We start from the raw sequence: 23,168 nt of genomic DNA, 5'->3' as shown, positions 1-23,168 counted from the left end.
CAACACATTACAATCAATACTTAACTCAGAGCTCATTTAAGTGCTGTGTAAAGAGACAGTCTTCAGTCTGCGTTTGAAGACAGTAAGAGACTCTGCTGTTCAGACAGCCAGTGGGAGTTCATTCCACCACTTGGGTGCCAGTACAGAGAACATTCTCGATGCTTGTCTTCCGCGCGCCTTGAAGGATGGCGGGTCAAGCCGAGCTCGAAGGGCTTGTGGTTCAGTTTGAGATTTCACCATTGCCATCAAGTAGGTAGGGGCTGGTCCATTTCTGGCTTTGAAAGTCTGGCAAGCATTAAGGTTTTAAATCAGATGCAGCTACAGGAAGCCAGTGAAGGGAGCGCAGCAGTGGGGGGACGTGGCTGAACTTGGGCAGATTGAAGACGAGCTGTGCTGTCGCATTCTGGATGAGTTGCAGAGTCTTGATGGCCTGGGAAGATCAGCCAAGAGCGAGTTGCAGTGGTCAAGTCTTGAGATGACAAGACACTGCACTAGCACCTGGGCAGCCACCCGGGTGAGGAAGGGTCGGATCCTCCAGATGTTGTACAGGAGCAATTTGCATAACCAAGTTAGGGAGAACAATAACTGGCCATCCAGAGTCACACCAAGACTTCTCGCCTCTACAGACGGAACAATCAGAGAGTTCTAGAATGAGATGGCGAGATCATGATGAGGGCCTGTAGTTGCAGCGATAAATAGCAGCTCAGTCTTGCTAGGACTGAGCTTCAGGTGGTGATCTGCCATCCATTATTAACTCATTATTCAAATGAACTCATCTCCATAGTCCCACCTACTTCTGTAATGCCAGTTGCTGCACTACCTTTTATGTATTTCTAGCAAAGTGCAAAGTGCAGTACAGTGTTTCACAATGAGCAAACGTAGCCTGTTAGCATGCCTTTATCTGCATAATACAAGCCTTGTCATAATGCTAGCTTGTTAGCATCTGGGTAATACATCCTAGGTCTTTATACAAGCATGTTATCATTTGCATAATACAAGCCTTGTCAAGTTAGCATTCACGCATTTTAAACAAACATATGGAACATATCCCAGAAGTATTGAAGGTCCTTCATCCTCCTAGACCCATGGTTCTGTCATGTGATACAAAGAAATTGCATGAAAAGTTGTTAGAAACTGCTACTGGGTGCAGAAATAGATATTTTTCAGCAATTTAATAAAATATACATCCACATTTAAATGTATATAGTCTATGTTCAGAATGCATGGTGTGGCATCAGTGGCACCATTTACATTTAATGCTTTAACCTTGACTTGGAAAATGATGCATTCTTACTTCAGCTGCTCAGGAGACTTAAATCTGTAAAGTGTTGAAGGCAAAAGCCAGTACATGTAATTGATTTAGTTTCTAAGGCCATTCTGGCCGACCTAGGAGAGAGTGGTGGGGAATGACTAGCCAGATTAGTATAATAGTATCTGTGTAATAACATCCCAAGCTTGGTCCTCTGCTCATATGTGTTTAATCATGGATGTCCATCAGTTTTCTTCTCTTCTCTTCAGCCCATTAAAAGAAGCCTTAGTTAGCTAGGAATGTCTGCAGGACTGGAGCAGCAGGGTGTGATGTGAACTCCTCTGAACTTGCATCAAAGGCTGAAAAGTTTTCAAAGGCAGCGCTGGGTAGGAAGATTGTATCTTTGACCGTGAGATTGTACCCATATCCTGCACGGTTGTTAGCGCATCTGTACTTTAACACGCCTTGATTATGCTGTGGGAAAAAAAGCTTCTCATTTTTTCCTGCCAAGAGTGAAAATGCATTACAATCATTTCAAATCCAATTTAGCCACTTCATATGCTTCGTTCGAGAATCTATTTTGCGTAGATGAGTAGACGAGGATTTGCGTCAAGTTGCACAAGAACTTTTTGCAGGCCGCTGTCTCGGTGAAGGTCATGGAAAGCCCACTGGTGTAGCAGCAGGTTACAAACTCCGGTACCCAGTGGGGTCTGTGTCAGGCTTACTAACAAAAGGTCAATGTGCTATTTACAGAAAGCCATCCAACGCTCAGGGCAAGCGAAGAACCCCAAATGACGATAATCAGATAACAAAGTGTTGACATGATGTCAGCAAGTTTCGGAAGAGTTTACCTGGGGGCACAGAGAAGAAGAGAGAAATGGAGCAAGAGGGAGAGATTTAATCAGCATGTTTACCTACTTTAACATCACCGTTGTGCCCTCTAGGCACATGACTAAATGCAGACTTTGTGGAGAACTGAACAGTTTGAAGGATACCGGGATTGCTGTACTTGTGTAGACAGCCAAAGGGGAATCCTATAGTGGATGGTTTACAGGACATCCTGTGGTAAGCTGCTGTATTTGGTTTCGAGGATGTCCTGCACTGTCAGAAAAAAAGGATACTGTACAGATTTATTTTAGTTCATCAAGGTGCTAACAATGAAAATGTATCCACAAAGGTACAATGATGGCCTTAAGGTCCAACTTTGTATCTTAAGTGAGTTTTCACAGTGTACCTTTTCAAAACCCATTGTGCAACCAAAAGTACTGAGGATGTACTATTTCGGGTACCACCCCAGTGACAGTTTAGTACATTTTCTTTTATATTGTATTATGAACTACTGTGAATGTTCTAGTGGGCATCCCATGGCAATCTATTCTAGGAAATGTACTACGGCAAGGGTCACCAATCTTATCTGAAAAGGGCCATTTCAACAAAGCAGGGTTTTTTCTTATTAAATCAGGTTGTCTTCAAACAACTAATCAGTTATATGAGGTGTCCTTCAGCCTGATTGGAATGAAAACCTGTATACACACTGGCCTCTTGTGGATAGGATTGACGATCCTTGTTCTATAGTGTGCTATTCTAGGGTTTAATTCCTACAATGAGCTTTCGTAGATGGCCTGCAGAGATCTTCAGTCATTCGCCCTGCATCCAGTTTCCATCGCTTTTTTAATAAAGACTAGTAGACATGGCACAAGGTAATCATTACAAGGTAGTAATCAGTTAAATAAGCGTTTAAATTATGTTCACAAAATATAGGTCCAGAAACTCGATTGAAAATCTGGAGTTGAAGATATCTGGTCTAGGGAATGTGGTAAGGTGAGTTACAGTAGGAGAGTTGAATGTAGAGTGTATCCTATAATTAAGTACCATAAATGGCGTAGGGCAGGGGTCAGCAAACCAAATGTTGGGTCACTTTGTCCTTTCAACAAAAATCACACCACCTTGGGAGCCACATTTTCTGTCTGTTTTTACCAACTTGGCTGTAAATATGTCTCAGTAGATGCTAAAAGGCTAAAAAAATATAAATGGTAAGGCTTCTGCTTAGGGGATGTAATATAGTGTACTCCTGCAAAGGTTATCCTGTGTTAAGCTATTGCAGGAGATGTGTGCTACTAAAGAAGTTCTAAAGCAGGCATGGGGAACTGAGTCCAGCACAGATTAATGCCTTCCCTGCTCTGTCATATTAACCAATCCTGGTAATGAGCTGATGAGTTGAATCAGCTGTGCTTTGGCTAGAAAATCACTAAACCTTGCAGGAATCTGTCCTTCTAGGACAGCAGCTTCCCACCCTTGTTCTAGGGTGAGTTGCTAGGGACTATTGGACCTTCTATAGTCAGTCAATGTAGCAGATATACTGGGTATGCCTGTACTAGTTTACTGTAAAGGGTGTCCTATAGTGAGCTACATTAGATGGTCTAGGGAATGTCTTGTAGTGTGCTACTGAAAGGGATGCCCTACTGAGCTACTGCACATCCTGTAATGAGCTACTTTAGGACTGTGCCATTCATTTCTGCATTAAAGTCAGGACTGTATATCACAAGCTGCCTACAGATGACACTGGGGTAAACCCAGAGAGACATGATCCAGATGACAGTAGTTTTATTCTATAATTGCACATGGCAATTTGCTGTTGTTCAGCCTATGTTGGAGGAACATATACAAGGGGGCGTACATTGTGCAAAGGGCAGCATCTATTTCTTTCAGCGCTGAAGTCCCTAGATTTGAAAGGTCATGTCGCTGTGGCTTAATTTCAAGCCTGTTTTTTGTAATAATAAGGACACAGTCCAATGCACTTGTTCACCTTCGTTATTATTAGTCATTCTTTATGTATTCATTATTGAAAGGATTCATTATTTTTCTAAGGAGTACATGGGGCTTGGAAGGGCGCAAGGTGCCTCTTTACCTGTAAATTACTAGAGGTACTTGTACAAAGAAATGCCATTTTACCACCATTTGAATTTCAAATGCAGTGGGGCATCACATCGACCATGTGCCTTGATTCTTTTGGGTTTAAGGCAGGCCATTCTTGGAAATACGCTGCACTGCTAGAAGTGATTTATTACGTATAGTAGCTGGCCAACTTCCCATCTCCATTCCCTCGTGACCTCCCTCACTCCTATCTCTTTCTACTTTCTCTCACTCTCTCCCTCCATGGCCATTTTGCCAGCATAGTCAGAGAGACTCTTTGGCCTTTAATTGGGTTACTAGTTTTATCCTGCATTAGGGTGCATTAGCCTGATCTTTTCATCCCCCCCCTGTATCCTACATCTGTATCGCAGCAATAACGCCGTAATGCTGGCCAGCTCTCACAGCTGTTTAAGTGCACTGGATGGGCCTGCAGATAAATCATTTATTACAGTATGCTGTCTGCAGGGATTGTATAAAGGCCAACCAACATGGGAAGTACAAATTAGAAACTGTGGATTTAGATTTGACTCTGTTATAATATGCAAGAGACTGAGTGTCAGTTTCATCCATTATTCAAAGTGTTGCCCAGTTGAACGTAGCCAAAAATATCCCCCTCTCTCTCATTTGTTTTCCCATTCTCTCTCCATCTTCCTCTAGGTCTGCAACTTTAATAATAATAATAATAATAATAATAATAATAATAATAATAATAATACAATTGTATTTGACACACACTTTTCAAGACACCCAAGGGCACTGTACAATAAACATAACAAAGATAAAAATGAACTTAAAAAGAAACTAAAAAATAGCATATATATATATATATATATATATATATATATATATATATATATATATATATATATATATATATATATATATATATATGTATATAAGGATCATTCTACAGAAACATCCATTTTTGTATTGCTAGTGTTTACAGATACACTCACTGGCCACTGTTGCTTGTTAACACAAATAGCTAATCAGCCAATCACACGGCTGCAACTCACTGCATTTAGGCATGTAGAGGTGGTCAAGACAACTTGCTGAAGTGCAGACTGAGCATCAGAATGGGGAAGAAAGGGGATTTAAGGGACTTTGAACGTGGCGTGGTTGTTGGTGCCAGACGGGCTGGTCTGAGTATTTCAGAAACTGCTGATCTACTGGGATTTTCACACACAGCCATCTCTAGGGTTTAGAGAACGATCTGAAAAAGAGGAAATATCCAGTGAGCGGTCAGTTGTGTGGACGAAAATGCCTTGTTGATGTGAGAGGTCAGAGGAGAATGGGCAGACTGGTTCCAGATGATAGAAAGGCAACAGGAACTCAAATAACCAACCAAAATCTCTGAGGAACGTTTCCAACACCTTGTTGAAAGTCTGGCATGAAGAATTAAGGCAGTTCTGAAGGCAAAAGGAGGTCCAACCTTTTACTAGCAAGGTAAATAATAATAAAGTGGCCTGTGAGTGTATAAAAGCAATACACATGATTTACAAAAATCACACTACTGGTTCACCCACAAGCCGTCTGGAAAAGGTATGTTTTAAGACTAGCTTTGAACTTAACCAGGGTCAAACAAGCACGCAACTCGGAGGGGAGACTGTTCCACAGCTTGGGGCCGGCAACACTGAATGTCCAACTTTATCTCCTTTTCACTTTATCTTTAGGAAACTAAAGGTGTCCAGTTGTTTAATGTTGTTTACAATGGGCTGGTGTGGTTGTAGGTTTTCATTCCTAAAAAGCAGGACCACACCTGATTTGTCGATTTGTTTATTTGATAACACTCAGTTGTTCATGAAAAAGTCAATTGTGCTTTGTTGTAATTAAAACCTGCAGCCACACTGGCCCTTTGTGGAAAATATTAGACACCCCTGGCTTAAGACACAGGACTTGCCCACTTCTCCAGTTTAAATAAGCAGGCTGTTAATTATCGAAATGGTTTAAAGTGAGGGTTTAGATATCTTTTCAACCAGTGACACTCCACACACATATACACAGAGACTCAATCTTAGTATAGACTACAAAGCCCATTTTCATCATTTGATTCTTGCCTCTTTCAGACAATTCAGACAGAATTGTGTCAGCCTACATTTGGATTCAGACAGAAATTTGGGCTACAGTCAGGTTGAGAGAGAATTTTATCAGTATACAGTTGGGTTAAGACAGACTTTTGTTTGGCTCATACAGTGGCTTTACAGTTGAGCTCATACAGAATTTGAATTACAGTCTGGTTCAGACAGAATTTTGACATGTAGAGTTGGGTTCAAAGCGAATTCTTCAGGCTACAGCCAGGTTCAGACTGAGATTTGTTGGGCTATAGTCGAGTTCAGATGGAATTTCAATGGTTTATAGCTGCTTTAAGAATTTGGTCAACCCACCCCTGGGTTTAGACAGATTTTTATCAGGTTACAATTGGGTTCAGATAGAATTTGTCAGGTTACAGTCAGGTTGACAGCCTTTGTTGCTCAGTAGTTGGGTTCAGACAGAACATTGTTAGCCTGCAGTCAGAGTTCAGGTAGACATTGTCAGGGTACTGTTGGCTTGGAACAGAATTTTATCATGCTACAATTGGGTTGGGACAGAATTTACAGAGTTTACAGTCAGGTTTTGACAGAGTTTTGGTGCTGAGTATGTTGGGTTCAGACAGAATTTTGTCAGGCTGCATTCTGGTTTGCATGGCGTATCGTTGGTCAGGGTACCATTGGCTTGGGTCAGAAGTTTAGCTTGGGACAGAAAAGTTTTGGGCTAGACATTTTATTGGGCTGCACCTTGGTTCTGGCTGAATCTTTCCAGACTGCAGTCTAATTCAGACAGAATTCTATTAAAATGCATCCCGGTTCAGTTAGGCTACTGCTGGGTTCAGATCAAAGTTTCATTTTTGGTTAAAGCTCTATCTCATGTCATAAACACCTTAGATGGATACGCTGCCATCCTCGCCCATTCCTTCCCTCTTATTGCCTACTTTCTCTCCTCTTCTGCGGTACAGATTGGACAGTGGCAGACACTAGATAAGGGTTGGGTGTATAAATAATTCAGCTCCCTTTCCTGCAGCCACCCAGGCAGTTGCCTCGTCCAGCCGCCTTCCTTCCGTTTCTTTTCCTCTGTCCAAAAATGGCAGGCAGACGCAGAAGAGCAAACAATGACCGAAATCCCCTTCAGCTCCCTGCACTTGTATAGATGTGAACTTGTTGTAAAGAAGTCAAGTGATGGAAAAGAGGAAAATATGTCGAGCTCCTGTGTGTATATGTGGGTGTGCGTTTGTGTGTAAGACACGGCTCAGATGATCTCCTTTGAGAAGAGACGAGAGACAACATTAGAGTATGTGTGGTGTACTGGGGGGGGGGGGTGGGGTGCAGCAGTCATAAATATTCATGTCGTCTTTGTTTGCTTTTGTGTGTTTGTGTTTGCAGGCCCTCAGACACTGATGGTTCCCGAGGGACTTTCGCTCCATCACCGAGGGTAAGAAAGGCTTTACGCTTCCGCTTTATTCCGAGCCCAGATGGGTGACTCTTGCAGGGCATCCATCCAGGGCAAAAGTTTGGAATCACTGTTTTCAATAATATGAAACCAGTTCTGGGTTTTAATGATTCAACTTGATGCCAGGTCTCAATTTTGCAGCAGTCCTAGCATCATGGAGTGATTTAGTGGGGCAGCACCACACCAACAAATCACTATGTCCTATTTAACCCAGTAAAGATGCAGTTCAGTGCAGTTGGAGGGGGTAGGATGTTGTGGGGAGAGTCGTTGTGCCTCATTTTATAGGTGCAAGCACCTACCTCACAGTAAGGTCACCTCAGATGCCACCTCAAAATCTCTGCCACATCATTGGCAGAAATTTTGAAGTGGCATCTGAGGTGACCAAGCAGATTTAAAGAGGGGGAAGGCCCTGGCCACCCCGGCCACACTTTTGATGTTGTGCATAAAAAGGTGGCCTTAAACAGTCAAAGTGAACCTAAACTTGCACAAACATGCATCATAGTGCACTGCTTGTCATATGGTGGGTAAAAAGAGTAACACGGGAAGGTTTACATGCTTTACTTCACACTTGCCGTATTTTAGGGATGCACTGCATTTTATTGAAGAGGTAAATTAATAGATTCGCCAAATGGATAAAGAGCCATGAATGTGGCTCTTTCCCCATATTAAATGCAATGTGGATTAAGCTGCAACTCATCCTAAATCCACCCCACCCAAATCCCTTGATGATGAAAGGAAGGTTTAGTTGTGGAGGCTTGTAGAAACCTGAAAATATTCACATGTTTTACTGCCCAAAATGTTAAACAGATCTGTATATGATTCTAAAATGACTATAAAAGCTGTAAAACATTAAGAAAGACAAAAAAAATAATAGCCCTAATATCTCGAATTTTAATAAATACACAAAAGAATATTGCATGTGTAGCTAAATGGTAGTAGTAGCCATTTGATGCCAGAATTTTGTCCACATCAATGTCCATTTTTGTGTCGTTCACTGTCTGAAACCACATAAAGCTGTTTGGGATTACTTAAAGAGGAACTCCAGCCAAAATGAGAAATTCCACCAATGCTGCATCATAAACTTCCGCCTGTTTAGGAGGTCTTGCAGTTTTTCAAAGCATTGAATATGTCTGGGATTCGTGCATTTTTTGAATAACATTGGTAGAAAATATTTTGACAGAAGGCAAGCAGGCAAGTCAACATTCATAAAAGTGTTTTATTCTGTTTATCTGGTATGTTTTATTGTGGTAGTTGAACATGATATTGTGAAAGTATAAGAAACATCCCCTTTACCCCTCATTGCTCACCAGCAGCTCAATGCAGTATTAGAGTCACAATACTCCAGCCAAAGAGACAACCATGTCCCAGGTAATCTGGTAAATTGTAAGTTAAGAGATGTAAGTTAAGAGTTTCAGTGTCAATTTTCGCTCTGGCCACCAGGGGGTTCATTCTCCCCACATCTCCCAAGTTCAGTGGTAATATATTGTTCTGAGACCACCACCTGCCTCTGCCAAACCAGCCTCTTTACAGTTTCTTCATCTACATGTGCAACATTTCTATTTGGTTTCGCCCCTCGTTGCTCGCTAGCAGCTCAACACAGAGCCACAACATTGGACACACAGATAACACAGTTGCAGCTAAAGATTACTCCATTTGACTATATTAATCAAAAATATATGACTCGATGGCAGAAAGGCCAATAAGGAGCCTGTAGAAAGAGCTTCATTTCATTTCCCATTGGTAGCTCATTGAAATAAACAGAAATTCTGGTAAAAATGGGCAAATTCTAAACTTTTCTTGTTTTTGGAGAAAGGAATGCTTTAAATATTTGGTATATTTTCATCCTTTTATCATCAAAATGAAAAAAGACTAAGACTTTATAAAAAAAAAACAGGTTCTATTATATAATAATAAATATGTATATGTTGACTATTGATAATAAACAGAAGAGTTACATTAATAATGCATATTTTTTTACTTAGTGACACAAAATAATTCAATTTTAATCATCATAGCCAATTCATTTGAAATTTGTAAAGTTATATTCATACTAGTTTTAAATAATCACTAATTACTCAGTTGACAATAATTCTAACTTCAATTATTATGCACTCACTCTATAGCGCTAAACAATAACGTTTACAAATTCATTGTCCTGCTTTAAACAAGTAGTTATGTAATATCTTACTACTTTGCATAAACTTTTCCTTAATACCTAGTTCATCGTCAATAAGTGGTTAATAAATGTTTTAACAAATGTTTAAGTAATCATTCATTTTATATTAATTGGACTATTATTATAAGTCGATAATGTTTTTACAGATATATACTGAGCTTATAGCACTTAAACATAATGCACTTGTGAGAAGTATTTACATAAGTGTAGTATATCTCTCTAAGTCAACGGTTAATAATTCAATTGGTATCACTTATTAACGAATAAATAACAAATACACAGCAGCCCAATAGGTTGCTGTTTAAACTGGACTGCTATTATAAAATGTTACCACCAAAACATCCCATACAGATGTAGATTATGTCTTTAGGTCATTTTGTAAAATTGCCGTTAAATAAGTGTGCAGTGCTAATTGAATGGATTGGAAAATTGACAGTCACTACAGCCGCAAGACAGCTTCTTGTTTTCCCATGATTCACCACTCGCTTTCTCACTCCTGGCCATTCAATTCACTCCAACCATCAGCGTATTTCACGCAAACGAGCTGTGAATATTTAAACGCGCCCTTCTTTAACATTTCAGTAGGCTTGCTCCAGATTTGTGGAGGTGACATGCCCCCACCCCCCCACCCCCCCACCCCCCCACCCCTCACTCTGATGCATTATAAATGTCCCATGTGCCGCTAAAGGCCTTACGCACTACCGGCTTTAAGTACTCCGGCAGGACTCCCTGGACGCTCAGAGAGGCCATTTTTCGGAGGCAGGGTGTTATCCTGCTTCATGTTGCCCTGTCATGTGTTTAATAATGGATTTAGCGACGGTGTGAAGGAGCTCTCTGCTCAGTGGTGAAAATCACTCTTGTCCTACAAAGCTTCGTGGCAGTTTGTGTGTGTGTGTGTGTGGGGGGGGGGGGGGGGGGGGGGGGGGTTCCAGTCTGCATCCAGAAGAAGACAAACAGAAGACACAGCGACTAAATATCGCATTTTTCAGTGTTCACTCAGTCGCTCTTTACCTTTCTTACAGCTTCCATTCTTTTCAGGAGACTCACTTTCAGTGTTTTTTGAAGAAGTCTGCAACCACACCTCCAAAGTTCAGCCTTAGAAATGAATTTTATTTTTATTTTTTATTATATTTATTAGTTTCTCGAGATCTACTAATGCCAAGCACATACAAGCATGCTGAGGTGTGGCCTCTGGAGTGGTCAGTTCATTTAATTGTCCATTCCTCTGAGAACACCAGCAGGTTGTTTGTTTGATTTTGCCTGTTGTCTTTCCTCAGTGGTTCCTTGGTGGTCTACCAGGTCTACCAGGCCTTGCACAGAGTATAGAAGCCCCATTTTCTCTATTTCGTTTTAAAAATTATTATCAGATCTTTATTTATTTATTTATGTTTAATATTCTTGATTTTCTCTTTCCTTAAACACACTGAATATTTTCTATCTAATAGTTTCGGAAATATCAATGGAAATGCAATAAATGAAAGGTAGAAGTCTGACTGTTACGAATTTCTGAAGAGGCCATGAGCTGTTGCTATCATTTCTGGATCATTATATTGAGATCACACGATAATTAACTCATCATCTCAAGATATCAATACAGAAAAGTATCACTACCTTTATGGCCTACTCTGGACCTCTATAGACTTTTGCACCAGTTGCCATACAACCCCAAAGCATGATGTATCCACTAACTTGCTTAACACTTGGCAAGGTGTTCCGTTCATCAAATGCTGCCTTTTTCCAAACATACCTTTATTGATTGTATCTAAAGAGTTCTAATTTTACTTCATCAGTCCACAGCACTTGTTTCTACAATGCCTCTGGCTAATCTAGGTGCTGTTTTGTATACTCCACACATTAACCTTCGTGATGCCATAACAGATAATGTTTCCTTCTGATGACTCTTCCATGCAGACCATGTTTGTGCAAACAATGCTGCACAGTAGAACAGTGTACCACCACTTATGTGCCAGCTAAATGTTCCTGTAGGTCCCTTGCTGTCATATGGGGGTTTTGCTTTGCATTCAGAGCAGGTACAAGCAGGTCTATCGGGGAATTTATGTTCCACATCTTGGCTTGACTTCCACAGTTCCCCTTAACTACCATTTTATACTGGAAATGGCAACCAGAGAGCATGTTGGTCTGTTTTTACAGAATACAATGTCTACATAGTTTCTCAGAATGAATGTTTTAGCAGTGCACCATAGCACCTGCCATGACTTTTTATTTCACTCGGACTCCCACTCCCTATTTTACTATTTTAGCCTCTTGTTCTCTCTCTCTGTCTCTCTCTCTCTCTCTCTCTCTCTCTCTCTCTCTCTCTCTCTCTCTCTCTCCCCAGTGGTGGATAATGAGTTCATATTGGTGACAGAGACAGTGACAGGAGTGTTCATTAGCACATCGTCATGCAAACACCTTTCATATAGATAGACTGGATAAACAATGAAAGCAAAATGTGGCGTCTGCTAGGATGAAGATGAAAAATAATATTGATCTAATATGCATTTACATTTGGAGTGTGATTGGTGGAAACACCAACTGCTGTTTTATTCACCTGGTTCAGATCATTAGACCTTACCGTCTCTCTCCTAGACATGACTGCTATGAAACTCTTGCCATTTCTCTAAAATGTGCTGAAATAGCTGATAAAACTCATAATATTTCAGGCTGAACATTCTGGACTGCATAAATCCAACATGACCCAGCAGTGAGCGCACATTTCTTTGTAGAATTGCCCTTCTGTGTTTCTTTGCCAAGATCAATGCAAGAACTGATTTTTATATTTTTGTAGCTAGTACAGCCACACATTGCACATTCAAACTCAAGGTTTCTGATACCAGTTACTTTAAAACAGTCACAAGTTCAACGTCTTTTCGAGTTTACTTTTATAAAATGTCATTTTGCAGTGATAAACCATGGCTAAGATCTTCGGTTCAGGCTAAAAATGTCACGACTTAAAACATAAATTAACATAAAAAAAAAGAAAAAAAAACACCTCAGTTACACTTTCTACGAATGTCACATTTGTAAGCATCTATAAACACATTTATAACATGTTATAATGCTTTCATCAGACATTATAAACAGGTTTATAAATATGTATAAACATGAATTACACTGAATTACACTTTATAGCTATGTTTATTATATATCATGTTATTATAATGCATTATAAGCAGCGATAAGTTAGTGCCAAGCTAACGGTGGTGCACATTTTTGGCTGTTCATAACAGCTTATAACGGATATTAAAGCATGTTTATATGTGTATGCATAGTGTGTACCTTGTATATGTCAGTTTCACTACTGACAAAGAGCTGTGGCTATTCTACCTTCTTAACAATTAACTGAAATCGGGTTATTCACAGTCAGTGATGTATCTATGACTGTATATATATATATATATATATATATATATATATATATATATATATATATATATATATATATGCTGTAAATCAAAAGTTGCTAGGTTTATTCTGTAAGGCCTTCAGTTCAGGTCCTGAAGGCCTAACAAATGAGAGAGCTCACTTGTTTGCTATAAATAATACAATTAATTACTTATAATTTTTTACATTTTGCAACTGCTACTTTCTTTGCAACAGCGGCCTGCTGTTACTTGGATATGTGTAAATAAGATAACACTGAAAGGATAATTGAGAAAAAGAATGGAACTGTGGTACATTTTCATTTTAAAGAGGATCAATTACGATATGCCTTGGTATCAAGATTTCAGAGGATGTCTCTGACAACTTGACCATTGTGCTGGTCAACTTTGCAGAGCGCTTGACATTCTACTTACATTCACTGGCCACTTTCTGAGCTTCACCTGCCGTACAGGTCCACTACATAGATGTGCAATTTGCAGACTGTAGCCCATGGCAAGGTGTTCCTTTCATCAAATGCTGCTTTTGCATACTTCCCACTTCACATTGTAGCCCATGTACAACTCCAGACTGCAGCCCATCTGTTGAAGCACAGCTTATCAGCACCCCTCTACCCCATTCATCAAAGGACCACTCTTGACCAGAAATATCTCAGCTAGGCTGAAAACGTATCAACACCCAAAAAAGCCAAAGATCAGGAACTGACCACTAATGAAGGGCTGGAGGATGGCCAACACAAATTGTGCAACATCAGATGAGCTACAGTCTCTAACTGTACAGCAGTGAGGTGGAGCTACAAGGCAGCCGTTTTTGATAAAGTGGCTATGTATTTGCATTTGCTTATGAGTGTGTGCACTGTCCTGTTTCTGCTGGCTAGCTTTAAGATCAACAACAACAACAAGCTTCACCAGCTGGACTGTTCACTTCCCCCAACCACCCCCACCCCCCCCCCCGCCCAGCATGTCCACAGCAGTGAACGGCTTATAAAAGCTTTGCTTTCCTTAATGCATTCCAGCATTTTTCAGTCTAATCTCTATCTGCTGTGCCTAGATTGTATTGTCAATTCCTATGGACCATCAATTAGACATATTTTCCTGTATTCTATTCTATTTAAGAATAGAAAACGAGCTGAAAAACAGTCATTTGCATCTGGTTTCAAACAGGCTTCTGCTACAGTGGGTCTTTTTATAGGTTTGACACTTCCACACCTCTGTTATTCTAAGAATCTTATCACAGATGTTGCAATCTACTTCATCTGGTCTTTAGTCCTTAGAAGTCTGGAGCTGCATGGATGTAGTACACATTTAACTTGCACAATTATGTTAATGTAATTACTAGGGATGTTAAATGATTAAAGTCATTAATTCTAAATAATTGAATTATTTTATGTGGTTACTTTTGTAGCGTTTGTCTCATTTGACCCCAAACAAAGGCGTTTTTTGAACCTGACAATCACATGGTTTCCTTACAATGAATGCAATTTCCAAGGAAAGGGTTTTCCCTCAAACTGTTGCCAAATAAGCTTATAGCAGATAATTGCTGTAGCATTATCATCACCCTTCACTGGAACTAAAGGGCCCCTGAAAAACAGCCCCAGACTCATTATCCCTCCTCCACCAAACTTTGCTGTTGGCACTATGCGTTCTTGTAGGTATCATTGTTGTGCAGAATTCAGTGGTGGTCTAAGGCTTGTGTGCACCTTCTCAGTCATAGAAACTTGTTTGATGAAGCTCCTGGCACAAAGTTATTGCGCTGTTGTTGCTTCCAGATGCAGTTTGGAACTTTGAGTAATGCCACAAAGTATAGGCAATTTTAATGTGCTACATGCTTCAGCCCTCGCCAGCCTCACTATGGGTTTCTGTGATCTACCACTTCATGGCTGAGCTGTTGTTGCTCCTAGATGCTTCCATTTAACAACAGTAGCACTTAGCTTAAAGGTGGTATCCTATGACAGTGCAATGTGGAAATTGCATGGCTATGTGCTTGATTCTGTACATCTGTCAGCAATGGAAGTGACTGAATTACCCAAACGTAATCATTAGTAGGGATGTCCACATACATTTAACCAGAGTTAATGGTTCCAACTCTTCCACAATTGTACCCTCTCACAGTAACACTGGCTATGTAGCATTAACATAACCATAGAATAATCAAAAAATTATATATATATATATATATATATATATATATATATATAATAATCTATACATGACTATGAATGTAATTGTGAAAAAAAAATAGAACACAAATAGATTAAATTCCATATTTTAGTGGATGTTCCATGATTGACAGCATGTGGTTTGATGTTCTGCAGCAGCCGTTCTGTAAAATGCATTGCTCATTAAAACGTCTCTGGTGTTTCCTTTATTATTAGGATCAGTAACACCAGTGACTCCTATGGACAGATAGAGTGGCCTTTCCTGTAGAATGACCCATGAAGCATCTTGTTAAAATGTTGGAAAGAAAAAGTTCACAAAATGACTTCATGCGTGGAATCCAATGAAAAAAAAGCATCCCCTCCTCCTATAATCACCAACCCTCCTCCTGGACATCTGCACAGTTTAATTAACCTGCTTCATGATGCTCCTTCCCCCTTACCTGACACTAAAGCATCTCATCCAGCCCATCACGGATGTGGAAGAAGCTAATTAGCTGGAACAGGCATGGCAGATTGTTATTGGAGTTAGACTCTGCGAGAAGGACGATCTCCAGGACCAGGGTTGGTGACCACTGCTCCACTCTTTCAGGGTATCAGGTCCTGGTTTTCCAGGTCGTCCAGGCATTTCTTTCAAATAACTAGAGCTATAAATCAAAAGGTAATGGCAGCTACTGCAACAGTTGCCAAGCAGCGATTGACTGGAGGAGAAATGAAGACATTCATGGATGAAAAAGTCACCATTGGGGTTTTTCTTGGCCGTAGGTCAATCACATGGTTACAATTAGTACCATGAAAGACGTTGTTTAGAATTTGTCATCATTGCCCCTTAGTGACCCATAAAACCCATGGGATGATCCAGGTCTTCTGGGTAACCAAGGGTAAATACTAAGAATATAAAAGGAAGTCAGAATCCGCTTGGAGGCAAAACGCTGAGATGAATACACTGTGCTCCTCACTTAAGTCTGAGCTGAGGCCTACCTACACGGAATACCGGTTATAGATCCTTTGTGCTGGTCTCTGTGTGCGTGTGTCTCTATGATGGGATGCTGTGCATCATGAGCTGCTCCAGCAGGGCGTGACGAGAGACAGAAACCCTCAATAAATCTTATTTCATGCAGAGATGCACCTCGTCCTGCCCCGCTCTGGCCAGATTGTGCTGAGGCAGAGGAATTTGAGCAGAATACTGATCAATGCATCATGATGAGGTAGAGAGAGAGAGAGAGAGGCAGAGGAAGGGAAGGAGGGGAAGAGACAAAGAGAATAAGAGAGCAGTCTTGGAGGAGCATATTAAAAAATAGTCTACACAGTTTATAGGCTTTTAACAAGAGCTAAAACATTCAGCAAAAATCTTTTACAACCGTCCAGCTCTTCCCTTCTAGCTCTGACCAGGGAGAGATTACTGACCGGGCTAGGGCCCCAGGGACCTTTGGCTTTCAGGGAACTAAATAAATATTTGTTCTAGGGCACAACAAGTGCTGTTATTATCGATGGGATTTTGTTGTTGCCTTATACAAAAAATCAAATCTCAGGTATAGACATGATTGCATGCTGGAATTTTCAAAATCAAATGAAACGAAAAAGAAAACCTGTTCATATTGGGATAAAATGGCTTAATCCTTAATTTTAAGTGTTGCTGTTGGAGTGTGGGGGGCCTCCAAAACCCTTTGTGCCCACAGAGTTTTACAAGACCATAGTCCATCCTTGGTCTTGACTGGCATTTTTAGATAAACGCAACAGGTCGCCGGAGGGCGTGCATTACAGTGATTTTACCACTGTTAAGGGGTGTTGTTATGTCTGAATCTCATGTTTTACAACATGACTTAGCCTATAATAGTGTGGGGCATCTCCAAAACCCTTTGTCCCCAAAGAGTCTTGCAAGACCATGATCTGTCCCTGGTCTTGACTGGCATTTTTAGATAAAAGCAAAAGACCACCAGAGGCTGTGCATTACGATGATTTTACCACTGGGAAGTGGTGTTGCTATGTCTGAATGTCAGGTTTTACAACATTGCTCAGCCAATCAGGAACTATACTTTTCTAATCTTTGACTTTATATCCGTGTTGTCCATGTAGTCCACATTTTTGGGTACAAATGTAATTTGTGATGCTTTTATCTGCAAAAATTGCATCCTCCTACAAACTCACTTTTTGGTGAATCAATGTGATATTTCCCTTAATTAAGGATGATTCCTCTGACTATGATACCATATATTGCATTGTGGACATATTAACACATTCCAGATATTGAAGGAGGAGTAGACTTCAATCTCATCAGTGACATGACATCAGAGGCCGTTTTACCTTCATCGGCCATGAAAAAAAAAAAAATATATTGTTTTTGTTTTCTCAGGGTCTAGACAGTCCAGGGTTAGAGAGCCAACACAGACAGAACGAGGGACAGACATTACAAAAAAGGAAAACAGGCTAAACAAACAACAGAGGCCAGCAGAACAAACACCAAACGATATAATACAATACCAAACAAAGACCAGCAAAATCACGGGGCAAAACACAGGGCTTAAATACAGGAACAATGAGGGTAACAAGAGACAGGTGAAAACAATCATGGGTGGAGTCTAGAAACAAGGGGGCAGGAAAGGGAAGATTAAAAACAAGCACATGGAGGACTGGGGGGGGGGGGCAATCGTGACAGGTTTAAAGTGAATTGCTTTGCATTTGGACTTTAATGTTCTTAAATACACCACTGAATTAACAAACATCAGTGTCCCAATATTTATAGACATTTTGGTGGTTTAAATTAGAATCTACATCTTTTGAAAGTACAAAATCTGAACCTACTGGAATCCCAATTGATTTAAAGACCACAGCAGCTGCTTAACTGCATGCAAAACAACTGTAGTAATGCTAAAAATTCATAAAGGAATAATTGTTCTTGGGGTGGGACTGAATTGCATTGAACTTTCAGCAGTGTGGAACGTTTTTAGAAGTTAACAAAGAGATCTAACACCTCCAATGTGGAGCATGTCTAGTAGTTCATGTCTACACCACAACTGGTTCAGCTGTTTTCAAACCAGCCGTATTTGGTCTAAACACATAAAATGCAAGCAAGTGGTTTTTAGCCACTTTCTGACATTTGCCAAGTGTATATGGCCACCAGAAGAACTCCAAAAAACATCTCAAACAAAGCTCTCTCCTGTGATGTCTCACTTGGGAGTGGTCAAAAACAAAACTGTTGAGGATCTTTAACCTTTTACTTTAATGGTTCAGGCTTAAAATCAGCATTTAACAGCTCATTAAAAAACTGAAAGAAGCAGGTTACTGCATGTACGTGAAAACACAACATATTTGCCTATGAAATGGTTCATTCCCGTAAGTAATTTACAACAGAACTAAGAAAAATCATCAGGTCAAAGTCTATGCAAACTATATATAATTTATATATAATTTATATATTATTTACAATTTGTCATAAATCAGTATTAAACACTATGACATTTTTAATTAATGACTTTGTATCCAAGCAACAGTTCTAAAGCAATTTTACTTCATCAAAAGCTCATTCCACCTTCAAGATACATCATTAGAAGATTTTTTAAAACGGAAAAATCCGGAAAATCTCACACTAGAGCAGTGGTGCCTAAACCAGTCCTTGGGGAACCACAGATGGTCCACATGTTTGCTTTATCCCTACTATCCCAAGTTAGGTTGGATCACAAAACTGGACCATCTAGAGGTCCCTGGAGACCCATTTGAGAATCAGTGCTCTAGAGACTACTGTGGTGGCACTGTGGCATGTTTACAGAGGTTATTTATAGAATTTTCGCTAAGGTGACAGTTTAAAGTACTAGGATCGACTGGTTGGGGTGGGTTGGGGGACTGAAACTTACACCAGTGGTGAAAGCAATGAAGAAATTCAATGCTATAAGAACCTGACACGTTAATAATAGAACAGCAAGTGGCATCTTGGCATCAAATTTATACAAACATCCACTTAATCCAGATATAATTACTCAACCAAGACATGTTGAGTGTCTGGATTTTGTTTCTTTAGTATAGCAAGACGAATGTGGCTAATAAACACTAGAAATCAATAGTCACCCAAATCTGCCCCTCAACTATAACCTCAAACATCTCTCAACCAGCTCAAACAGCATCCAGGTATGCCGCACATACTTGTTGATGTGGTTTAGTATATGATATCATATCCTAAACTCAACTCAACTGATAACAATTCCAGAGTGTAAAAAAGTTTTTTTTCACAACCTCCTGACTTGAACATTACAGAGTATTTGTGTGTAGATCTTAAACATGCAAGAAAGACCAAGAAAATCACACATTTAGAAGTGTTCTGCAAGGAAAAGTGGGTGTAAATTCCTAAAGCAAGAATAGAAAGACCCCTAGCTGTCTGCAAGAAGCATCCAAACTTTTGAACATGCCACTTTTTTTCAAATAAAATTTAACTACATTAACATTTGTAGAAAAAAAATGTTGTTCTTCAGTTTTTGACATAATTTGAAAATACCTGTTGCCCTTTACATTGTGTGTAAATTTCACATGATTGGACCAAAAGAATTGGGCAAAAATCACTTGGAAAAAAAATCTGGTTCCATTGACTTCCATTAAAAGTAAAGCAGGTTTTCATCTTCTCCTGTAAAGTTACCATTTTGGAGATTGTAATGAATCATGAAGTTGGCTGATCATCTAGATCTTAAATAAGTGGGAAAGTTGATTTTTCACAGAACCTTTTAAAAGTCAGGTTTATGGTTGAGTTGGTTGGAGCTCTGAACCTTGTAGCTACAGAAAACCATGAAAACACCCTGTAAAGATATTAATACATGTGAGTCTGTGTGTCTGTGTTTAAGCAGCATTCTGGATAAAACCTGACACACAAGCACAGGCGGCAACAGTGCCAGGTATCATGGCAGCATTGCCACGGTAACTGCTGTGGGTCTGGGAACAACTGGAATCAAAAGGCGTGGAGAGATTATAGACATAAGCTGGACGGAATTGCAAAAGCATCTTTCAGGAATTAAGCGAATGTGATGTGTAATCCACAGCAGAAAAGAGATGTCCTTACAAGGATGTTGTGGGTGAGACGCCTTGGACAAGATGAGTGTTCATCTCTCCAAATATGAGAATCTGTAACTCACCCAAGTCCCAATTCTTTGCGTAAAAAGATGTTTTCATGTAATATAACATCTTTGGCAGGTTTTTGGCATAAATGATTATTCAGCCTCTACCAGTATAGACAAACTGGTAAGCTTGTCTACAGCTGGCAAATCGGATACAGAAATCTGGATATGCAAATCAAAACAAATATGGAAGGACAGGTTTCCAGCTACAATAATGGCTTGGCAATGAGCAGTTTATTCAACAAAGGTTGTAAAAACCAATATATAAGTTATTGTATTTTGTCAATATACTTATGCATATACTTTTGTGGCTGTTTTTTGCAAGTTTTACCAAAGCAGAATTGCTAGAATTGAGCAACTAAACACATTCCCAGGATAAATTTCGTACGTCATATTTTCAATTAGACCTAGATTTTCTTGCTTTTAAATTATTTACCAGTCGTGTTCCTTACGTTTTACTATATTCTTTGAACAATCAGTCAAATTGATTTGAGCCTAACAATGCAAACTTGTCTTTGTACAAGGCCCAGTGCCACCCATTAGATCCCGTCACCCACTCATTACCACCACTGCCAAGGAAGACAAGAAACAAGATTTTAGATTTACAGCCTTTTAAATCCTAACAGGTTGCAAACCACACAAACATGGACCATGTAATTCTGTGATCTTCACGGTGCAATGCCAGTTCATTAGCCCTTGCATAAATATTCATTTTTTAATCATAGTGAGGCTGGATCAGGGTACCTGGTCACCCCAGGAAAACCTTGAATAAGTGGTATTTTAACATAGTACTTGGGGAATTCTAGGAAATACACTTGAGTTCAAGGATAAAGGTTTATATAGGTGTCCAAGTACAAAGGCTAGTTTATACCTGTTTTCGTTAGACCTCAATTCTATTTTAACTGAGTAAGATTGACCTTTCATGTTTGATCTTTTTACAGTACCAACATGTTTTGTTCTGTCCAGTTGTCTGCTTCACCTCAGAAAAGTTGACTTAACAATCTGTGCTGTTAACTGTGCTGGTGGATCAGAACCAGACACCCTTGGCCCTTGGGAGGATTGGGACAATTCTCAGTGGGCCACTAGGTGTGTGGGGCTGCTGAGAGGGCAAGAAATACAAACTGTATTAAAGCATTCGTCCATGTTGCATTGGCGTTTCTATTGTGGTCCCATTTAAAATGAATAGAAACCACCTGGGACAAACTACGTTTCTCAGCAGCTGGGAAAAGGGATCAACTATTGGCCATTGAAAGTATTCTGGTGCAGTCTTGGGAAACAACAGGGGTTTTTACTTTAGTGTCACTGTTAGTTTGAGAGTTGTCCACCTCCCAAAAATATCTAATCAAAGCAGCCCTGTGGTCAGAAACAGACCATTACTGAAGGTCTAGAGCAGCATTTCTCAAACCTAGTCCTGGTGGCCTGTGGCCCTGCACATTTCAGTGTTTGCTGTAGTCCCAACACACCTGATCCAACTAATCAGGCAAACCCTTCTTAAGCTGAAGAGGTCCTTTTTTTTTAGCAGGAAAACACAAAAATATGCAGGGCAAGGGGTCCCCAGGGGCCCACTAGCCTAAAGGATGGCTAACACTTTGGGCATCAACAGTCCCTAAATGGAGCAATAAGGTCAGGATTTCTAATAAAGTGGCCAGCCTTTAAAGACTGTCCAGAATTGCATCCCACTGAAGATCATGGAGATGCTGCCTTTTGAAGGGATACTGGCCACACGTCTATAGCAAACAGATGCAATTTTCCGCCATTGCTCACCTTTATAGATTTGACCTGAAAGGGTCATGGCGACTGAGGCATGGAGCCTTTATCGAAGATTGCACTTAGAGAGGAGCATTTGTTTCAATATTGGCCATCACCATGACTCGACCTACCCACCCAGACCCACATCGAGGACCCCACCTGCATGTCAAAGCATCCCCCCGCTCCACTCGCCCTTGGGAAAATGACCGAGGGTCGACTGTGCTGCCTCCTTTTATGCCTGGCTCCGTTTTTAGTCCAGTGACAGCCAATCAGAATGGTGAGTGATTGGAAGCATTAATGTTACATGCTCTCAATTTGTACAGTATGGTGAAACATTTATGCAGGTCTTGCGGTAGCACGGGGTGATAAATATTAAAACGCTGATTGATGTGGCTTGAAGCGTCCCATATCTTTTGTGAAAAGACGTGTGGAGGGAAAGCTGAACACACATCGCAGTGAATTTGATCTGATGTTGTCGCAAATCTGGCCTGAAATCTCACAGAATTGCTTGGCAGCATAACCTAAAGGGAAGTAGGCCGTATGATTGCAGGTGCCACTTCAATGCTCTAACGTTAAAGAAGACTTCCATAGATATTCCTACCTTCATAACTTCAGATTGGTTTAAAATACAAACAGGATCCACATCAAACTGTGACATGAGCATCACTGAGTAAGTTGGAAGATCACCTAAACTCCTGATATTGTTGCTCTGCTGTTTGGCCATCATATTCCAACAAAAGGTTAAAACAGCGGCATGATCCATAGATCAGATCACTCGTCAGACTCTGCCTCACCATCCAGAGTGATTTCATCCACCTGTGACCGTGCATCAGCCAGAGATCCAGCTCCAAAATCATCCGAACCCCACGCGCTACTGTTACTCTACACCTACACCTGCTTTTAGCCTTCAATTTATAAACAAAGGGCTTTTGGTTTACATTGATTTTGAGTACTAAAATATCTGAT

The 23,168-nt window shown here is 40.2% G+C and overlaps 1 protein-coding gene across 1 annotated transcript in view; it reads left to right on the top strand.

The window, feature by feature from the left end:
- Positions 1 to 23,168, top strand: part of lrfn1 (leucine rich repeat and fibronectin type III domain containing 1) — a 238,416-nt gene that overhangs the window by 129,910 nt on the left and 85,338 nt on the right. Inside the window, exon 3 of the mRNA XM_017719121.2 lies at positions 7,579 to 7,627. The gene's annotated coding sequence lies outside the window, so the exon portion shown is untranslated. The remainder of the gene's footprint in view (positions 1 to 7,578; positions 7,628 to 23,168) is intronic.

Source organism: Pygocentrus nattereri, chromosome 17 (genome assembly GCF_015220715.1).
Source record: "Pygocentrus nattereri isolate fPygNat1 chromosome 17, fPygNat1.pri, whole genome shotgun sequence".
Taxonomy (NCBI): domain Eukaryota; kingdom Metazoa; phylum Chordata; class Actinopteri; order Characiformes; family Serrasalmidae; genus Pygocentrus; species Pygocentrus nattereri.
This window is presented reverse-complemented; position numbering and strand designations above follow the sequence as displayed.